Below are 17,911 nucleotides of genomic sequence, written 5' to 3'. Positions count from 1 at the left end.
CTTCTCAGCAGGTTCATACACACTACACACACACACAAACTAAAAATGAATGTATACATACACAAAAGCATAATTGCACGTGTTTACAAATGCATGTTAGCACTTGCTTATAGCCACATACACAAGCAAACATGCACAAGTGTTCTGCACATGCACATACGGTATATTCCCCATTATATATACATTGATGAATTAATTGGATTAAGGGCTGCAAATAATCAAGTTTCATTATTGATTCAGCTGAAACGTGTTTTCTCAGTGAATCAATGTATTGTTTTGACTTTGTAATGTCAGATAAATAGATCAAATTCTCACCACAGCTTTCCACAGCCAAAAAATTCAAATAGTTTTTGTTGTTGTTGTCCAACCACTCAAAACCCAAAGACATTCAGTATCCAATCAGGTGGCAAAGAAAAACCTCAAATCCTCACACTTGAGAGGTTGAAACAAGCAAATGCTATTTTTGCTTTGAAAATTGACTCAAATGATTTATTAAGGTTATCTCTGAATGTAATAGTGGGTCATCCTCTTTCATAGCTCAATCAATTTTTAAAAATCACTTATACCAGTAAATACACAACTGGTTGAAACATTAACCAATGGCAACATTATCAGTGACAATTCAACTCATTGGTGATCAGGCGCCCTATACCCATATCTTGCATCCACCCATATTAAATTAAAATGACACTGGGCAGCCAAACGGCTCCAGAGCTACCATTGCTGACACATACCAGTGTCTCTGCAGCCCCCATCAGAGCAGAAGAGCTCTACAGACATCTCAGTCACCTCTGTCTACAATTTATTAAGACACCTCAGGCTGGCCCGTCCACAGCTCCAGCCATTCTTCTTATCCTTTAGGACCTTGGGGAAAAACTAGTGTCTGCTTTAAAGCTTCCAGTCTGTGCATTATGATGCCCTCCCTGTCCCAACATCTCTGATTTTACTTACTTGGTGCTTTAATGGAATGATGCTTTAGTTCTTTTTCCACTTTGACATGGTCAATATTTTCAGTCTCTGTTATACAGAGATTATTTGCTGCATGTTGCATTTATTTTTTAGTAGTATAGTAAGGAATTAAAGGGAACAGAAAAACAAGTAAAACATAGCATAGCAGTTGCTGTGTGTGTGTGTGTGTGTGTGTGTGTGTGTGTGTGTGTGTGTGTGTGTGTGTGTGTGTGTGTGTGTGTGTGTGTGTGTGTGTGTGTGTGTGTGTGTGTGTGTGTGAAATGTTTCAAATATTTTGAGAAATAGTTTCTTGCTGATCTATCTTTACAACCAATGTGTTTATTATTAAATTGTTTACTAGACCACAAAATTGTACAGTAGACTCAGCCTCTTAATTTTGCTCTCAAAGTGCACCAGATTGATGCATTTAACTTTAAAATGTACAAAATGAGCATGCCCTTGTTTGTGAACAGAGTTTTCTCTGGAAGATATGGTAAGTCCCTTTGGGGTGGACTTTGGGCTTTTTCACTTTGTAAACATATAACGTGCACAAAAAGATATATAACACAATAAAGGAAAGGGAAAAAGCCAAAAACCAAAATGTGAGCACTTTATTAACTACCATTTCCACCTGGCCCAGAGTTTATTATCTGCTCAGTGTGTAAATTCTGATATCCAGAAATTGATCAATAGATAAATTAAAATAGTGGCAAGGATTCTGCTCTCAAATGTTTTTGTATCATTTAGATAGTCATTGATTCAAATAGTTTTAGTAGGGACTTAATAACTATTCATAGATTAAATTCTCACCGGGATGCCCATGTTTCTAATTATTGTCATTTAACTCATAAAACAATCCGGGTGCACTTAAAGCAGTTTAAGGTTGTAGCTTCATTGGCCATGAAGGGGAAAGAGTTTAAGTCTTCAAATCGAGAGATATTTTTGCAGCGTTGAATGAACCCTCACAGAGACAACCCTCAAATGTCACAGCCGCAGCAGCCTCAGCAGATCTTTGGCCAACGGACACAATGACTGACGTACAGGGCCTTTGCTGCTGTAATGTGCTAACATCACTGTTTGAGCTGTTCTGGCTTTGGCCTGCACTAGTCTCTCTGCCTCTCCAAACTTGGAGAGCAGCACCCAAAGCTGTGTGCAGTTACACGTCTCTAATCCTGTAATTACTGGCCCATCAGCGCCTAGTAAAACCATAATTGGAACCAGCTGTCTATTTGTTTTGTCTTTTCCTTTCCCAATCTGCACCATGACCAATTTGACATTTGCAAACGCATCTCTGGACCTCCAATAAAGCCTATTTTTTTAACAAGTGGGGACAATTTTGTCAAGATTACATTTGTCCAGAACCAAGAGCCAGAGAAGGGGGAGCACCATCAAGTATGGCAACCTTGTCTCAAATATCCAATGATTCCACAGGGCACAGTGTTTGGCTAACTATGAGTCAGACATGATGTCCAGCTGTACAACAAGCCACACAACAGACCTGGCTGAAAGAAACATGAAATTGATGATCAGACAGATGGGCATGCTTAAAGGGAGATATACCGTTGTTTATTACAACTGGGCAGGTTAAATTTAACTGACGTTATGTGGAGATAAAATGTGGAATGAAATAAGAACTGGATACAGTGTGTTTGTGAAGAAACAGTCGGAACTAAGCTAAATGTCCTGGATCTATTTCTCTAAACAGCAATGAAACCAGCAGTCAATGTTGGTTTCTTTCAATGGATCCTAACTAAGGAGTTTAATTTGCCTAATCCCTTAACTATAGAGGTGTAAGATAAAAACATAAATTTATGTTACAAACTATTTAGTTGTGTAGGTATGAAGACTTTCTATGTGAACCTGCTATTGATCAGTCTCAATATCACAGTGGGTGTGGGTTCGGCTAGTTCCCAAAATGGTGAAAATATCCTTTTGTCAGGGGTCAGGACTTAAAACAGTACAAAGGATTACTTCCCATATGTGAAACATTTAAATGGCAGTGATTTATTTTGTTATTTAGACAACTAAAACATGTCACTGGGCTAACACAGGTTCCAGATGGACAGAGGGGACAGACAATATTAAAGTGTACAAATACAATACAAGTTGATGGCACATTTTGCTCCACACTGGAGTTAGCAGTTTATTAGTTAAACCTGTGAAATCTGATACAATCCAACACAAGAGCCTTGCAGTAAAACCTACCTTTGTGAACATCATCATGCACACGTTTTATAGCTGTCAGAGAGGTGTTGATTCAAGTTATTTTTTTATGGAGTAGTTAGTGGTGGCGTGCTTTTGGATTGCGTTATACTAAGATGTGCTCCTATTATTCTGCTCTGCTCATTTTGTTAGAGAATGGCAATAAAGAAAACGCTGGTCTGTTCAGAAACATCTGCTTAAACATAGTAACAGTACCTGCAGAACTTAAAGTGATGGTTCGGAGTAATTTCACCCTAGGGTCCTTTGCACCATGACCTCAAGCCAAACCTTTTTTTCACCTGGGTCTAACACTGGGAGCGTTAGCGTAGAGTAGCGTTATCAGCTGAATAGCTAAGCGCAGGTGCTAATGGACTTTTATTATTTTGTAAATCTAAATGTAAGCCGGAAATGATACCAACGTCTACACTAGTACATATAGGTTATGTAATTTCATAAAAGATGGATTGGAAAGTTTGTTAGCACCAGAAGTTTATGTAAATAACACTTGCCTGCTGGCTTCTGCTCTTTGCTGTTGTTGTTGCTGCTGTAAGACGAGTGCTTAGGAACGTCTACAAATAACAACCAAAAGAGATGCAACACAAATATTTTTTAAATTTAAATTTTTTTTTAAGTAAGTGCTGTAGTATAACTAGCAGGAGACAAGTAATAATGTGAGTAGTTTGGAGACATTACCTTATTTAATCATTAAATCAATAAATATTTTTGTTGTATCTCTTTTTGGTGTAGTAATTTGTAGACGGCCCTAAGCACTCGTCTAACTGCAGGTAGCAGCAGCAGCAGCAACAGAGAGCAGAAGAGAGCAGGCAAGTGTTCATAAACCTCTGGTGTACTTACAAACTTTCCAATCCATCGTTTTATGAGTACATAACCTGTTTGTACTAGTGTAGACGTTTGGTATCATTTCGGACATTATTAGTGGGGTCATTTACGAGATACAAACGTGGGTCCATTAGCCCCTGCGCTAAGCTATTCAGCTGATAACGCTACTCTACGTTAACTCTCCCAATGTTAGACCCAGGTGAAAAAAGCTTCTGGGGGGGGTGTTTGGCTCAAGGTCATGGTGCAAAGAACCCTAGGGTGAAATTACTCCGAACCATCACTTTAAGTCATTCTTAAAGATGATTAGTATTTCTCTAAATATTATTCTTAGTGCATTTTACATTGATAAAGTATATTGTCTCTTAAATAATTTGACTTTTACTGGAGTAAACAGCAGCAAGTAACCGTACCACCACATGAAATTTTGGTACTCATTTTCTGGGTGTTTACCATTCCAGAAAAGATGTTCCACACAGTCGTGCAAACCTTTTCATTCTGTTTTCTTTGTGAAGGTCATTGTTTGCTTTCCTCTTGCTGTATACATTACATTTCACAGTCTATTGCTTCATCTCGTCTAATGACTTGCAAGCTCCTCTGTCTGATTTGCCAGAAATGAAAGCAGACATGACAGACTAAGTGACTTCAATTCTGCTCTGGAGTAGAACTACATACCCTCAGTGGAAAATAAAACACACCAGATAAATAACAAATAAAGAAGCAGGCAGGACTATCAAGAAATACAATCATGATACAATAAAGCTGCACAACAACAGAAACAATATCATTACAGTTGTTTATGGAATCAAAATGGAAGCAGTTAGTATTAAATTGATGAATTGTGCTTTTATAAAATTGCATCCTCAAGTGCATTTTGTCAAGGACTGTACACAGTTATAAAATAGTTTTTAGTGTTTTTTCATTGGAAAATTACATTTAGGAGTAAACATAATGCCACACATTGTTTTTAAGGTTTTTCTTCACTGAATAAGACCGTTCATAATGAGCATTTTCAAGTGTCAACTGCTAATTTTCTCGATTAGATTGTTATTTGGAAGTGGCAACTAACTTACTAATTAAAACAATTAACTCAATTTTGAGATATATCCTGATTAAAAAATTGGTTTTCACAATTGGTTATAAAGTTAGCCCTTTTCAAAGTGGAAGCAACTCCTTTGGAAATAGTCATTGTTTTCAAATCTTTTCCAAAGTAAATGTGTTTTACAACCTTCTTATGTAACTGAATCAGGGCTCTAAAGATTAATGCTTTTCCATTTCTTTTTTTCTTGGCAAATTAAGTTGTTTTGATTCTTATTTTATGATCTTAAGAAGGAGAGTTAATTTAGCAATGTCACAGTTTACCCTGTGATATAATATTAAAAAAATGTTAAGCTCCCACAAAGATGGAAGGCTGTTTTAATGCTCCATAAAACATTGATGTGAGATAAAAGTATTACTTTACCTCAAATGATAACATCATGCTACGTGTACAGAGTTTGCAGGCTTTGGTGTTTATATGTATGATGTTTGATATTGTACTTTTAGCCAGCCTTGCCTCGGGGCTCATATTTGAAATGCTACATATGCTGTAGCAACACAGGATAATTTAATAGGTTTCTGGCTGCCAATCCCCAGGAGCCAACATGAGACAGGGGGCAGCTTTTCTAATGTGTGCTTGGCTCTCTTCCTTGACTCGGCTACAACTAGCACTGATAGGAATGATGGTTTTTATATGTATCGCTTTCTGAGTGGCGGCAGATGTTCCGCATTCTCCAGCAGCACTCTGTTCCGGGGGGAAATCAGGGAAAACTACGCACTATAAAATTAAACCACTGACACTTCACCGGCCCTGAAACCAAATAGGGCCCACAGCATCAGCAAGCTGGAGCGAATCCATCATTTCTCATTTTTAAAGGGTTCCATCTGTGCTAACTTTCATTAACACTGGCTGTATCTGCACTGAACTGCTTTATAATAGATTAACACTGCACTACTTATTTACCAGGGCCCATTGTGTTTGATATCACATGAAAACATACAGAGTGTATAGGATTAGTAAAACCCCATGTGGGTTTAATGCTAACATCATCTGATTTCATTATGTACAAAGCAGCAATAATTATTTACATTAGCGTGTGCCACAGTTAGACTCTGTCTTGCCAGAAAAACAACTCTGTCCAAAATGTGTGCGCTCCAGTTTGAATCAGATATTTCTGGCTCTGAATGGTACAGATGATAAAAGGATTTCCTAAATGACTCATTCGAGCTTTATAACAAGCCAACGTCCCAGAAACGATTTGTTGCTCTTAGTAAGAGGATCCAAAAAAAAAGTTCTTGTTTGGTTGTTTGATCTTTGTTTTGCAGGTTTGGTTAAGTTTTAGAAATGTGATTAATTTCAGTCTGAAATAGGCTGTAACGTCGTTCAACATAGTGTATAAATTCAAAGAACAAAGTATAAAAAGAAGAAATAAGATGCTTGCCAGTCAGCCACTGACCTCCCTGAGCACGGGGAAGGTAACTTTAAATATTGCTTGAAAATACATTGAGATTATAGTCAGTAAAAATCTGTAAAATCACTGCATGTGCTTTCCATCACTTCAGATGTACTTGCATTTTGTATCTTCTCAGTCGTTACAAAAGGCAAAACTAATGTGAATGCGATTTCTGGGAATTTTGTGCTGTTAGTCAATGCCTTTTTATTTCAATAACTGCATTCAGATCAATTGTTTTGCATTTTGAGTCCTTGACATTGTAATCTCTTAGCCCTCAAAGCTGCCTCCACCAGTAGCCAGTGACACCCAGTTGAACCTGGATAAGGGGATTAGACCTCAGGCATTATGGAAATACTAAAGATCAAAAGAGGACCAGCAACGGTCAGAGTCTTCATGCAGGTAGCCTGGTGGAACAAAGCCTTTTTAATTACCCTTTTAATTGCCCCTTTAACAGTATGAATTAGCATTTTAATGATGGGTATGTAATTAGAGTGGAAAAGGCTACGAGAGCTGCAGGCTGCTAATAATGCCTCTCAGCTCAGGGATCACAGCAACAGGAGACAAGAGCAGCTGCACCTGAGCGCCAACACACACTGCACTACTCAGCCAACAATGAACAGATGCTACATATACACATGCATACAGAGAAGGACTTTCTGAACACAGGCACACACACACACAGGCACATCTATTGGTGCATATACACAAAGATTTAGCAGTCACTGGAGTGAACAATTGGTGGATGTCCAGATACCGAGAGAACACCGTAACACAAACAATTTCCATACACAAAACCACACGCACAGCCAACTCTGCCCAGAAGCCTGATTAAATCATTAAACTGGTCATTGAAACCATTAAACATAAAAGTGATTATATCAACACTCACCACAGTGTATTGGAACTCAAACCTGATGGTGTTCTTTGTTCGTATGGTGGAAAACAATACCCTTGTTAACACCAACATACAACAACTTCTGTACATACAGATATGCACATGGACACACATGCACATGAAAATGGATGCTTATACACACACATATGCATAGACACACACAATGCACACACAAGTACTCTTACATTACACATTAAACAGGCACACAGCCTATCAGTGTCACAGCCTCACAGAGGATAACTTTAAGGACCTTGGCAATTTACCATTTACAACAGGCATGTGGAGATTGAAGGATGGTAAAGGATGAGAGTAGGCTTTCCAGCTAATTAAAAGACTAACGTAGCATCCAAATGACCATTAGGAATCATTTGGCTCAAATGCAAAAAAGGCAGAGATGTATATCTCATCATGAAATGGGCACAAGATGAACGCAGCCAACATCAAACATGCCATTTCTGTGTGCCAGTCATTTGTCGAAACAGAAACCTTTACCTATGTTTACATGCTAAGCAAATTGTGCAACTGCACAAGCAACATTAAAGATGTTCTAGTAATGGTGTGCTCTCAAGCGGCATGCAGTTTGTTTTCATATGAATATTTATTAACTTAAATAGGCCTAAAGGAGACACAATGCAGGCAGTAATTATGTGACATAATGGCACCATATGAAAAACAGCAGCGGCACATATCTCATTATTATCCAGTAATGATATCTGCAGTGTAACAATGGAAATATTTGCTCATGTAGCTATCTAAAAGCTCATACTGTATACTGTGAATTCAAAGCATTCTTTTGTTTGTATGCAATTAAATACAAATGTTCTCCTGGCCCTAGTTGTATTGTTTACGATGCATCCTTAAGCAGCTTCTAGTATTTATTTATGATTGGACACTAATAACATGTGGCAACAATGAGATACATTTTTATGAGCTGAAAAGCGATCAAACCTGACATGTAGCCTTTATTTCTCTGGAACCTGTAATCAGCCTTTCCATTCAATCCGAAACTTGCCCCTCTTCTGGCTAATCTTACTCTAATTGCAGCTGCCCTTTTGCAGGCCACAAACTTCATTCTACTTAGCACCGACCAGTATTAAGATTATTTAACCAGAGCCGAGAGAGAAATATTAAGGCGAGGCTAGCATCAAGAACAGAGGGCCGTCTTTGTGCAGTGTTGCTTCTGGGAGAGACCGTGGAGTTTCTCAGTATGCTCTGAGCGGCCGTCCTAATTATTTTTCCCAGACATGAGGTCACATTCTTCATGGCCCAATCATGGATAGAGGAGAGCTTGTTATTAACAATGTGCAGACAAACAAACATGAGCGCTAAAAGGCATCCATTTAGTATAAGTCCTTAGAGTGTTTTGCTCTAGTCATAATGATCAAATTCAAACAAACAAATGTAGAAACACAGGAAAGGTAAACACATATAATAAAAAATAATCTTAACGTTTTGGCCATGAGAGTTTTAACTTGGAACAATAGAAGTGATTTGTCTCTTTTCCCTCGAGGCATGCAGGACTATGGCATGATGACACAGCGGGCAATAATGCCATTAGCAGACTATTATTGTTATTTGATGTGCATTAAGCAACCCTTCTACAGATGGCTTAGTAATGTTCAGGGGTATTAGGCTGTTGTCATGGTGAACACAAAGGCTGTTTGGGAAAATTGTTGTTATTATAATCCTTTTTTATCCTAATGGATTTGTTTCTCGTGATGTTAAATGATGAACAAACCAAGCCAAAGCACGTAGTAAGCCAAACAGACATACAATAAAATGTACACATTTGCTTAGTTCCTTTTGACATATGTTATCAGGCTCAGCTGCAGAACAGTCCTAGGGCCCTATTTTGCACCCAGTGCAGCGATGCGCAAAGTCTGACACAAGTGTCTTTGCTAGTTTAAGACCGACGCAGTTGTCAATTTCCTGTCCAGCACCCACGTCGTTTAAATAGCAAATGCACCTGCGTCCATCTGTGCGCCCATGGGCGTGCTGGTCTTAGAGGGAGGTGTGTTCAGGTGAATTCTTGGCGTATTGTTATCTTGAGGCAGCAGAAAGTAATTGTGCCATTGACCAAGAAAAACCTGGTCTAAAGTTAATAACGCAGCATTTCATTGTTATTTTACGCCTGTTTCACCTTGTGGAGTTTTGGTGGCATAGTGCTCGTGCCATATATGATCTGCTCGCGTGCTCTCACTTCACGCACGAGCAGATCACTTTCCTCTCCTGAAAATCTCTCCTTCCTGCTTAGCAAATCCGCCATCATAATAATAATCATAACGCGCCAAGGTACAAACGCACCTGGCTTTTAAAGGGAATGGGAGATGACATTCTGATTGGTTTATTGCATGTTGTGCCCAAAACACACCTATGATTAATTAAGAGACTAAGTACAACCCTTTTGAACCATGCGCTTGGCGCACGGACCCTTTTTTTCCAGTTTATCTGTGTTTTAAGCCCCCAAAGTCTCCTTCCAGGCAGCGCTGCCTGGAAGGCACTAGGATTAGGCAATGGTTAGAGTTAGGGTTAGGGTTAGGGTTAGGTGCCTTGAAGTCAACGGTCGCAGCGCTGCCTGGAAGGAGACGTTGGGGGCTTAAAACACCATCAAGCTTTTTTCCGCTGTTAAACTAGCAAAAGTGGATTCGTACATGCCCTAAACGCACCTGCGCCAGGTGCTTCACACCGTGCGCTTAGATCGTTAAAATAGGGCCCCTAGAGTTGTTATGCACTCATGTCTTTCTCAAAGACATTTCAGTAGATGTTGACAAACGAGAGCTTGAAAACAATCAACAGGAAGCAAGTGACCCTTCGCTAAACCCTGCCCCCCCTTAGTTACTGTTCTACCCCTGTCAAGCTCGGCTAGTATATATTAGCTAAATTGTAAATGGACTGCATTTATATAGCTCTTTTAATCAAAAGCGCTTTACAGTTTTGCCTCTCATTCAACTATTCACACACACACTTACACACCAATGGCAGCAAGCTACCATGCAAGGTGCTGGTGAACCATCAGGAGCAATTTGGGGTTCAGTGTCTTGCCCAAGGAGGCTTCGACATTTGGACATTCCCATTCCTTACACTTTTGCTCTTGTGTTTTTGGTTACGTAAAGAAAGAAAGACATCAGCCTCCAGACGCATACTGTCTAGGAGTGTCTCTCTTTAGCATGCTTTAGCATGTTGAGAAATCCAACACATGAAATGCCTGCCGTTACAGTTGTTAAGCTATAATTGGACAATTGCTGTTTAGTCGATGTTTGATTCAAGCAATGTCAAGATTGCAAAGATTGTAAAATGTTACACTTTACCCTTGTTTGCTTCATGGTGCTTGGTTTTGAGCTAAGTTAGTAACATGCCACCTAATCAGAATTAGACAAAATATATGTAGTGAATGGATTGTCCCTGTATTCACAAAGGTTATCTAACAAACAAAACAAAGCAACAACACCTATAACACACAATAGTACCCTTCCATGTCGATAACATATCACAGATCACATCTGGACTCATACTGACCACACAGTGCATGACTAACATCACACGTTTGCTTTCACGCAGACTTTTTTTCTTATCACATGTGATATTTTACAGAGCCCACTCGTCCATGTTCACAATAGGAAGAGTTGATTCTGCTGAAGGTCAGCCTGACATCCGAGCTGAATGAATGACATTTAGAGTACAATTTCCTATTTTTCCCCATGTTCTTTGAAAGGCGTTACTCTACATGTACGCACCATGCACACATGCATGCACGCACACACACACACACACACATACACACACACACACACACACACACACACACATATTGAATGCTTTCAGCTGTCACAAAGCTCTTGTATTTTACTGCAACGAGTTCTACGTACAGAAATGACTTAGCGGGTCCCACAGTCACTCTGCTTTCTCTTTGGAACACATTAGATACAGAAACACTACAAACTGGAATGACTGCTCAAACATTTATCAATAATTTAAAGAAACATTTGTTTAAGTTGACTAATTTCCCGTATGAGTGTGGTTTACATCATCAGAATTGTTCAATCATTCAGTACTTTTTGTAGGAATTCACTTACTTATATGAATTTTCAACCATTTATAGATGGCTCTTTTGCTCTTGTTATTAGAAGATGGTATTTCCTCTAACCCGGTTGCAAAAGGACACGTCTCTTTGTGCTCCCATCCAGGATAATCAAGTCATCCTTGTCCACATGCCTCCCTGTATCTCTCCTCCAGCGCCCTGACCTTTATCTTCAACTAAATCTTATTTGCCTTCAGGAATTTATAGGGTTTTCCACTCGTTCATAATCTATTTGCAGTGTCCTACAGAATTTTCATTGCTATGACATTTGACAAAAAAACTTAATGGTAAGATATTTCAGTCCCTGTATTCATTTGCGACCGACTTTGAGCCAATCCTTTTGGAAGCAGTGGGTGGATGGATTGTGAGCAGCTTTGCTCTAGGGACATTTTCTCCATAGTTCAAGGAGATTACCTTTTTGACTGTGTGCTCCATTAAGCAGCTCCTCAAATCATAAAAATACTCTAGTCCCAAAGAAAAACTTTGTAGAGTTGCTAATGTTTACTGTTCACTAAAAGGAGAGTGTAATGGACTATATAACGAATCACCAGTCTTTCTTGTTTGACTTTTTCTCCTAAAATGAGATGAGAGGCACTGACTCACTGACTGAAAGACATGTCCAGTGGTTTAAGGTGAATGGATGAAGTTGAATGAATACAAAGTGAAACTTGCAGTTAACTATTCATATGATGTATTCAACTCCCGCATAACCTATGGAGCCTTGTAGTGTGCTATGGTATTGAGCACCTTGTCCATTTTTACATTTGTCACATTTGCAGTTTGTCTTTAAACGTCTGGCTGGACACTACTACATCCATCACAAATATCAGATAAAAAAATTAAAAAAAACTAGCTGACAATTAGGTTATAACTAGCTGTTTCTGTAGCTTGATGTTCCTTTGGTGAAAATGTATTGTTATTGAGCTATAAGTATTATTTGCATTCTTCACAATCACTAAACCAGCTGATTTTTGCTGTATATCCTGCATATTATTATAGTGTAACAAACCAAATGAGTGTCCACTGTGCACTTTGTGTTTAGGATAGGGAAATGTTTATTGGGTGCACCTGTACAGTCTAATGTAATCCAGTACTGTTCTGCCATAAAGTCTACTTTTAAGAGGACTATAATGTTCAGCTTTAAGTTTTGAGACTTACAGAGGTTATAATTAAATTATATGTTTCAGTATTAGGGTCATAGGTGTTAATAATACAAATATAATTGAATTTATACATTTCTAACAATGTCACCAAAAACTGTACATTATGAGCATCGAAAAAAAGATAGATAATATGACAAGGCTGTTGTATTGGATTGCATGAGATTGTACAGGTGTACCTAATAAATTAAAGTAAAAAATAATGTACACATTAGAAAACCACAGATATTTGCTAACGTGCAGGTGCAATGTTGACAAATCTTTTCACAGCGTTTCCTTGTTGAAATGCAGGAGGTCAATTAGGGTAACCTGTGGTATTTGTCCTGAAACCTTCAATATTTCTTCAAATCAAGTGTCCTTTGTCATTACCTGGGGATTATAAACATATGACATTGTGTTGATCAAGTGCTGTATACCATATTATTATGCTATTAGACTTCCTTTTTCTGTTTCATGGCTGAAGAGGATAATTAATCCTGCAGAAAAACAAAAGTACAATACCAGTAAGGAGGTATGGCATGCAAAATTGTTTGGTTCCAGGAATAAAGAATACAAAAATCATATTATTTAACTGCTACAACTACAGCGCCCAGCCTGCAGATCATCTCACAACAGAGAGAAGATGTCTGTGTATAAATTGCCCTGACACTGAAACCCATGTCTTCCAGAGAGGTCAACAAAACAAATTTCAAAGTGGGTAGCTCACTGAGAAAGCCTTTGCAATTTGTGTGCAATCAACTGTTTATGAACCAGCACTTCAAAGGCCTTAGTGGCTCTACAGGATCAGATGGTTGTGACACGTTTTTATGAATATCTGAGGGTTTTTTTAAAACTCAAAATAAAGAACCCGCATACCCCTCTAAACAACCAGAGATGCGTTGCTGCACCGCAGTGTGAACAGGATGGTGTCTGTAGCCTGCAGTTGTGGTGATGGTGGGGGCAGAGGAAGAGGAGGGGGCGGGGTGGTCGGAATCAGTGACATTCTTCAAGGCCAGTGTAAGATTAAAGACCAGGGCTGTCGTGCCTCTGATCATATATTCACAAAAGATACCCTATGAAGAACACATCTTTAAAGAGAGGCTGGCTGAAAATAAGACCACTACTTGTGAATATATATGGCAGCCCCATTATACATATCACATAAATGGTCCATTACTGAGTAAAGAGATTACACCCCAGAGAGTTTTTTTTAGTTACCCTTCTCATTTTCAGTTTGCCCTCTTTTTTTTGGCACAATCCTATGAACAGCTGCCTCCAGTGGCACGGGTTTGTCCTCTGTGATGTTTGTATGGAAACATCATGGATCCTAGGTTTGGATTTAGCCGGGAGAGCTATATGTATTTTTTTTTTTTTTTTAGCATACAGAATCACTCCAATATTATAGCATTGTGGCATTGAACTCAAAGAGCACAGATAAAAGAGAAAAAAAGTAACACCCTTGGGCATAATGTGCAACCAGGAGCATTTATGCAGAAATGAAAAATGTCAATAGTACTTCCTTCCATAATATTGCCTATTTCACTGGCACATAACACTGGCCTGTGACTCATGGACATAAATTCAGCGCACACAGTACAGTAAACCGAATAATGATTAATATAACTTTCATCTTGGGTTTGCTTCACTTGGTGTGGCCTTGGGTCCTTTAATCTTTAATAGTCATGGCACAGTGGAAAATGTAATAGCTTGCTATTCTGCATGTCCTTCAAATAAAATGTTTCCATAATGGATTCTCATTGGTATATATATTGGTATATATATATATATATATATATATATATATATATATATATATATATATATATATATATATATATATATACCAATGAGAAACCATTATGGAAACATTTTATTTGATTCTCATTGGTATATATATATATATATATATATATATATATATATATACCAATGAGAAACCATTATGGAAACATTTTATTTTTATATATATATATATATGCATGTATGTACTGTATGTACATACATTTTTTGGATTCTCATTGTATATATATATATATATATATATATATATATATATATATATATATATATATATATATATATATATATATATATATATATACCAATGAGAAACCATTATGGAAACATTTTATTTTTATATATATATATATATATATATATATATGCATGTATGTACTGTATAAACATACAGTACATACATGCATATATACTGCACTGTAAGTCTTGCCCCTTTTTTATTTTTCATGAGAAAGTAAAAAAAAACCTATTACAGCACCTAGAAAGGGACAGAGAAAGGCTTAGCTGCTGAGAAGTATTAATATAATAATCAAGTGTTTCAGGTTGTTCTTAATTCAATTGTGCCTCTTAACACTTCCCAGCTATGTCAATCAATGTGCTTGCCTTGTCTTTAAAGCAACAAAGGAGTTATCCATTCCGGCACCATTAAAACATCAATGTCTCATTTCTGCTAAATGGCAGAGGAAAGATAATTGGCATGTGTGCATGCATATTAATTAACTGATAATGAGACGATAAGGCCCCCTCTCTATCTGCAGATGTGGAACCACTAATCAATTGGCACTGAAATGGGGTAAAATGTGCTTCTTTTATCCCACTACTGAAATTAAAAACCTATTTAGTACCACGTTTTCCAACAAAGTGCTTTTCATTTATCTTTTCCAGCACATTATTCAATCACACTTTCCATTTGTATAATGGTAATATTTTCATGTAATTTCCCCACTGCCTGTGAGATGGGTATTTTTGATATGGCTTTGTGAAATGGCTATTTCATTCCAGCTCCATTCACTAGCTGGTAATAAACTTACAACCAATATTTCAGATTAAATGTCTTCTGCAAATGGAGCCAGCTTCAGATGTCTCATAGCATTGTGGAAAGATCACTTCTGCTCCCTGGTGGCGGCACAGAGAACTACCTCAGTGTTTGCCCATGCCCCCTGGTGGCATAGACTGGAAAGTGTTTGAACATGTTTGTAACCCAACTCTTGGCAGCATTTCATTATTTGCAGTGTAAAACACTCACTGTCTCTGATATGCAGAGCATGCAATCTAGTTGGAGGGCTGCAAGGTATCCACAGCTGAAACACAAGCTGACTATCCGGGTTGCTGCTTTAGCCAGCAGCAGAATTGGAAGCGTTTGAAAGAGTGCGTTGTATCTATCAGCCCTGACCAGAGGTGTGTGAGCGCTTCAGAGGAGGAGGAGTGGAGAATGAACATATAACGGCTTTGAAAAAACAAACAAAGGCAATGCAAAGCACGCCGCAGGCGGCTGTACAAAGATCTGAAAGAAAGGCTAGAAAAGAATATAAAGGCAACACAGGTACCCAACAACACAACACAGTATTTGAATCAGCGTATTTATCACAAAATAATTTCTGGAATATGAACATTAGAGCTGATTTTTTTTACTTAGTGGGTGTACTGGTGTGTGTATGTGTGTGGCTGGCCCAGATGACACAGAGGTTGATGGACAGTAGTGCAGCATCGCCTCCTCCTGCTGACAGGCCCTCCTTCACCCCGGACAGGCCAATCTGTACACACAGCAACACAGACACACTGAGGCCATCTCAGTCACCACACAGCCCATTTGTCATGTCAAATAGCCTCAGAGAGACATGGCGGTCAAGTTATAGAGGTGATTGTATCAAAGTGACCCCAATGTGATGGTCATAAATTGCTTGCTTTATGGTGAGGTACTATTATCTTGTTCCATAGATAGATTTGAAAACAATGAAAGGTCATAGTCAGCTGATAAGTAAAGTGTAGATTGTGTATAATATTTGAGATTTTATGTAAAGGAAGTTGTGGAAAAACACAGCTTTCAGGTTGGTTTTTTTATATCAAATTTCTTACCTTGAGAAGAGTGATGAGGTCTAAATATGGCACTCAGCTGGAATTCTCCATTTTTTTATCCTTGTCTTTGTCTGTTGTTCCATTGGTTCCCTCTGTAGACGCCTCCTTGGTGGAACTTGCTGTCTTCGGCCTCTCCTCTGGCATTTCAGAAGGTTCCATCACTGTGGTGCCCCGGCTTGTGTTGCAACCCATAATTTGGCGAAATCTTAGTTTCTACAGTGCGCTGTTCAGCTGATGGGAGGCAGAGGCGTATGGAGTGTTGAAACACTGGTCATAACCCTAAGACCCGTATAAGTGTTGTGGGCTCAGGTGCTTTTGTTCTCTATGGCAACCTCAAGACTTCCTGTTAAGTTTGGTCACCTGACTGTGTTGATTTCATTTTACGAGCCTTTGTCTGCCGTCTGTACTGCCTTTTTGTAATTACCTCCTAAGCAACATTGGTTGAGAATTAACTCCGTAGCATGCCAAAACATGGTTACTGATAAACACTGAAGGGGATTGTGTGTCAATGACAGGGCAGCCATGGTTTCCAACAATGGATGTGCTTGGAGTTTTTGCTTTTATTCCGTCATAGGAATTTAGAATTTTTATTTATCACCAGTCAGTTAATGTCAGAGCAGATCTGTATTTACAGGTCTACTGGGTCTTAGGAAACAAAAAGTGTAGATCATTACTACAGACTGCTTTGTATGAAGGTGGAGTGTGAGACTGAAAACTGAAAATCAATTATATTAAATAATACAATTACAGTCTATACTATAAATCATGGAAGTGGGTCTCTTGCTGGTTGGTCATTAGGTAGTACTGCTCTGCCAACTAAAAACAGGAACCACAGCAGAGTGAGGCCATTAACTGTTTAAAGTGGAAATTCAACAGAATCCAAACGGTCTTTGCTGTTAAAGTCTGACAATTTTGTTAAAGAATAAATAGAATAATTTATTGAATAATAGTTTATTGAATAAGACTGTTATACAAATACAAAGTTATACAAAGTTATACAAAGGTTATACAAAGGAATATACAAAGGAATAGGAGACATATTGTCAAAAATATTTATGTTTATTGTGTATGTATCTTTTTTTTAACACTGATTGCTTTTCAAAAACTGGAGCTCATGGTGACACTTGGATACATGAAAAGTATTTCAATTTAGCAGCATCTTTTAACAATAATTAAAGACATGGTTTAAGACATGAAAATACTCTGCTTTATGTTTACTTCATACACGTTTTTATTATTGTCTATGCCTATTTAGAAAAGAAGATGTCTCCTACTTTACTATAACGTGAATTCTCAGTGTTGGCTATGTGCACTGGAGGTTAAAAGTTTCCACATCATATCTGTGTAATACAGGACCATGATTGTCTTTCAAACAGATGTCACAAAATTCTCGTACACATCTAAAACTCAGACTGAATTTAGAGAAACTTTGTCTCTTTAGCAGATG

General features: G+C 38.2%; 1 long non-coding RNA gene across 1 annotated transcript; it reads right to left on the bottom strand.

The window, feature by feature from the left end:
- Positions 1 to 15,954: 15,954 nt before the first annotated feature.
- LOC120556301 lies at positions 15,955 to 16,768 on the bottom strand. Its single transcript, XR_005638836.1, has 2 exons — positions 16,465 to 16,768; positions 15,955 to 16,142 (listed from the first exon to the last, which is right to left on the bottom strand). It is a non-coding gene; the product is annotated as an uncharacterized LOC120556301 (long non-coding RNA).
- Between the last annotated feature and the right edge of the window lie 1,143 nt (positions 16,769 to 17,911).

Source organism: Perca fluviatilis, chromosome 3 (assembly GCF_010015445.1).
Source record: "Perca fluviatilis chromosome 3, GENO_Pfluv_1.0, whole genome shotgun sequence".
NCBI classification, from domain to species: Eukaryota; Metazoa; Chordata; class Actinopteri; order Perciformes; family Percidae; genus Perca; species Perca fluviatilis.
This window is presented reverse-complemented; position numbering and strand designations above follow the sequence as displayed.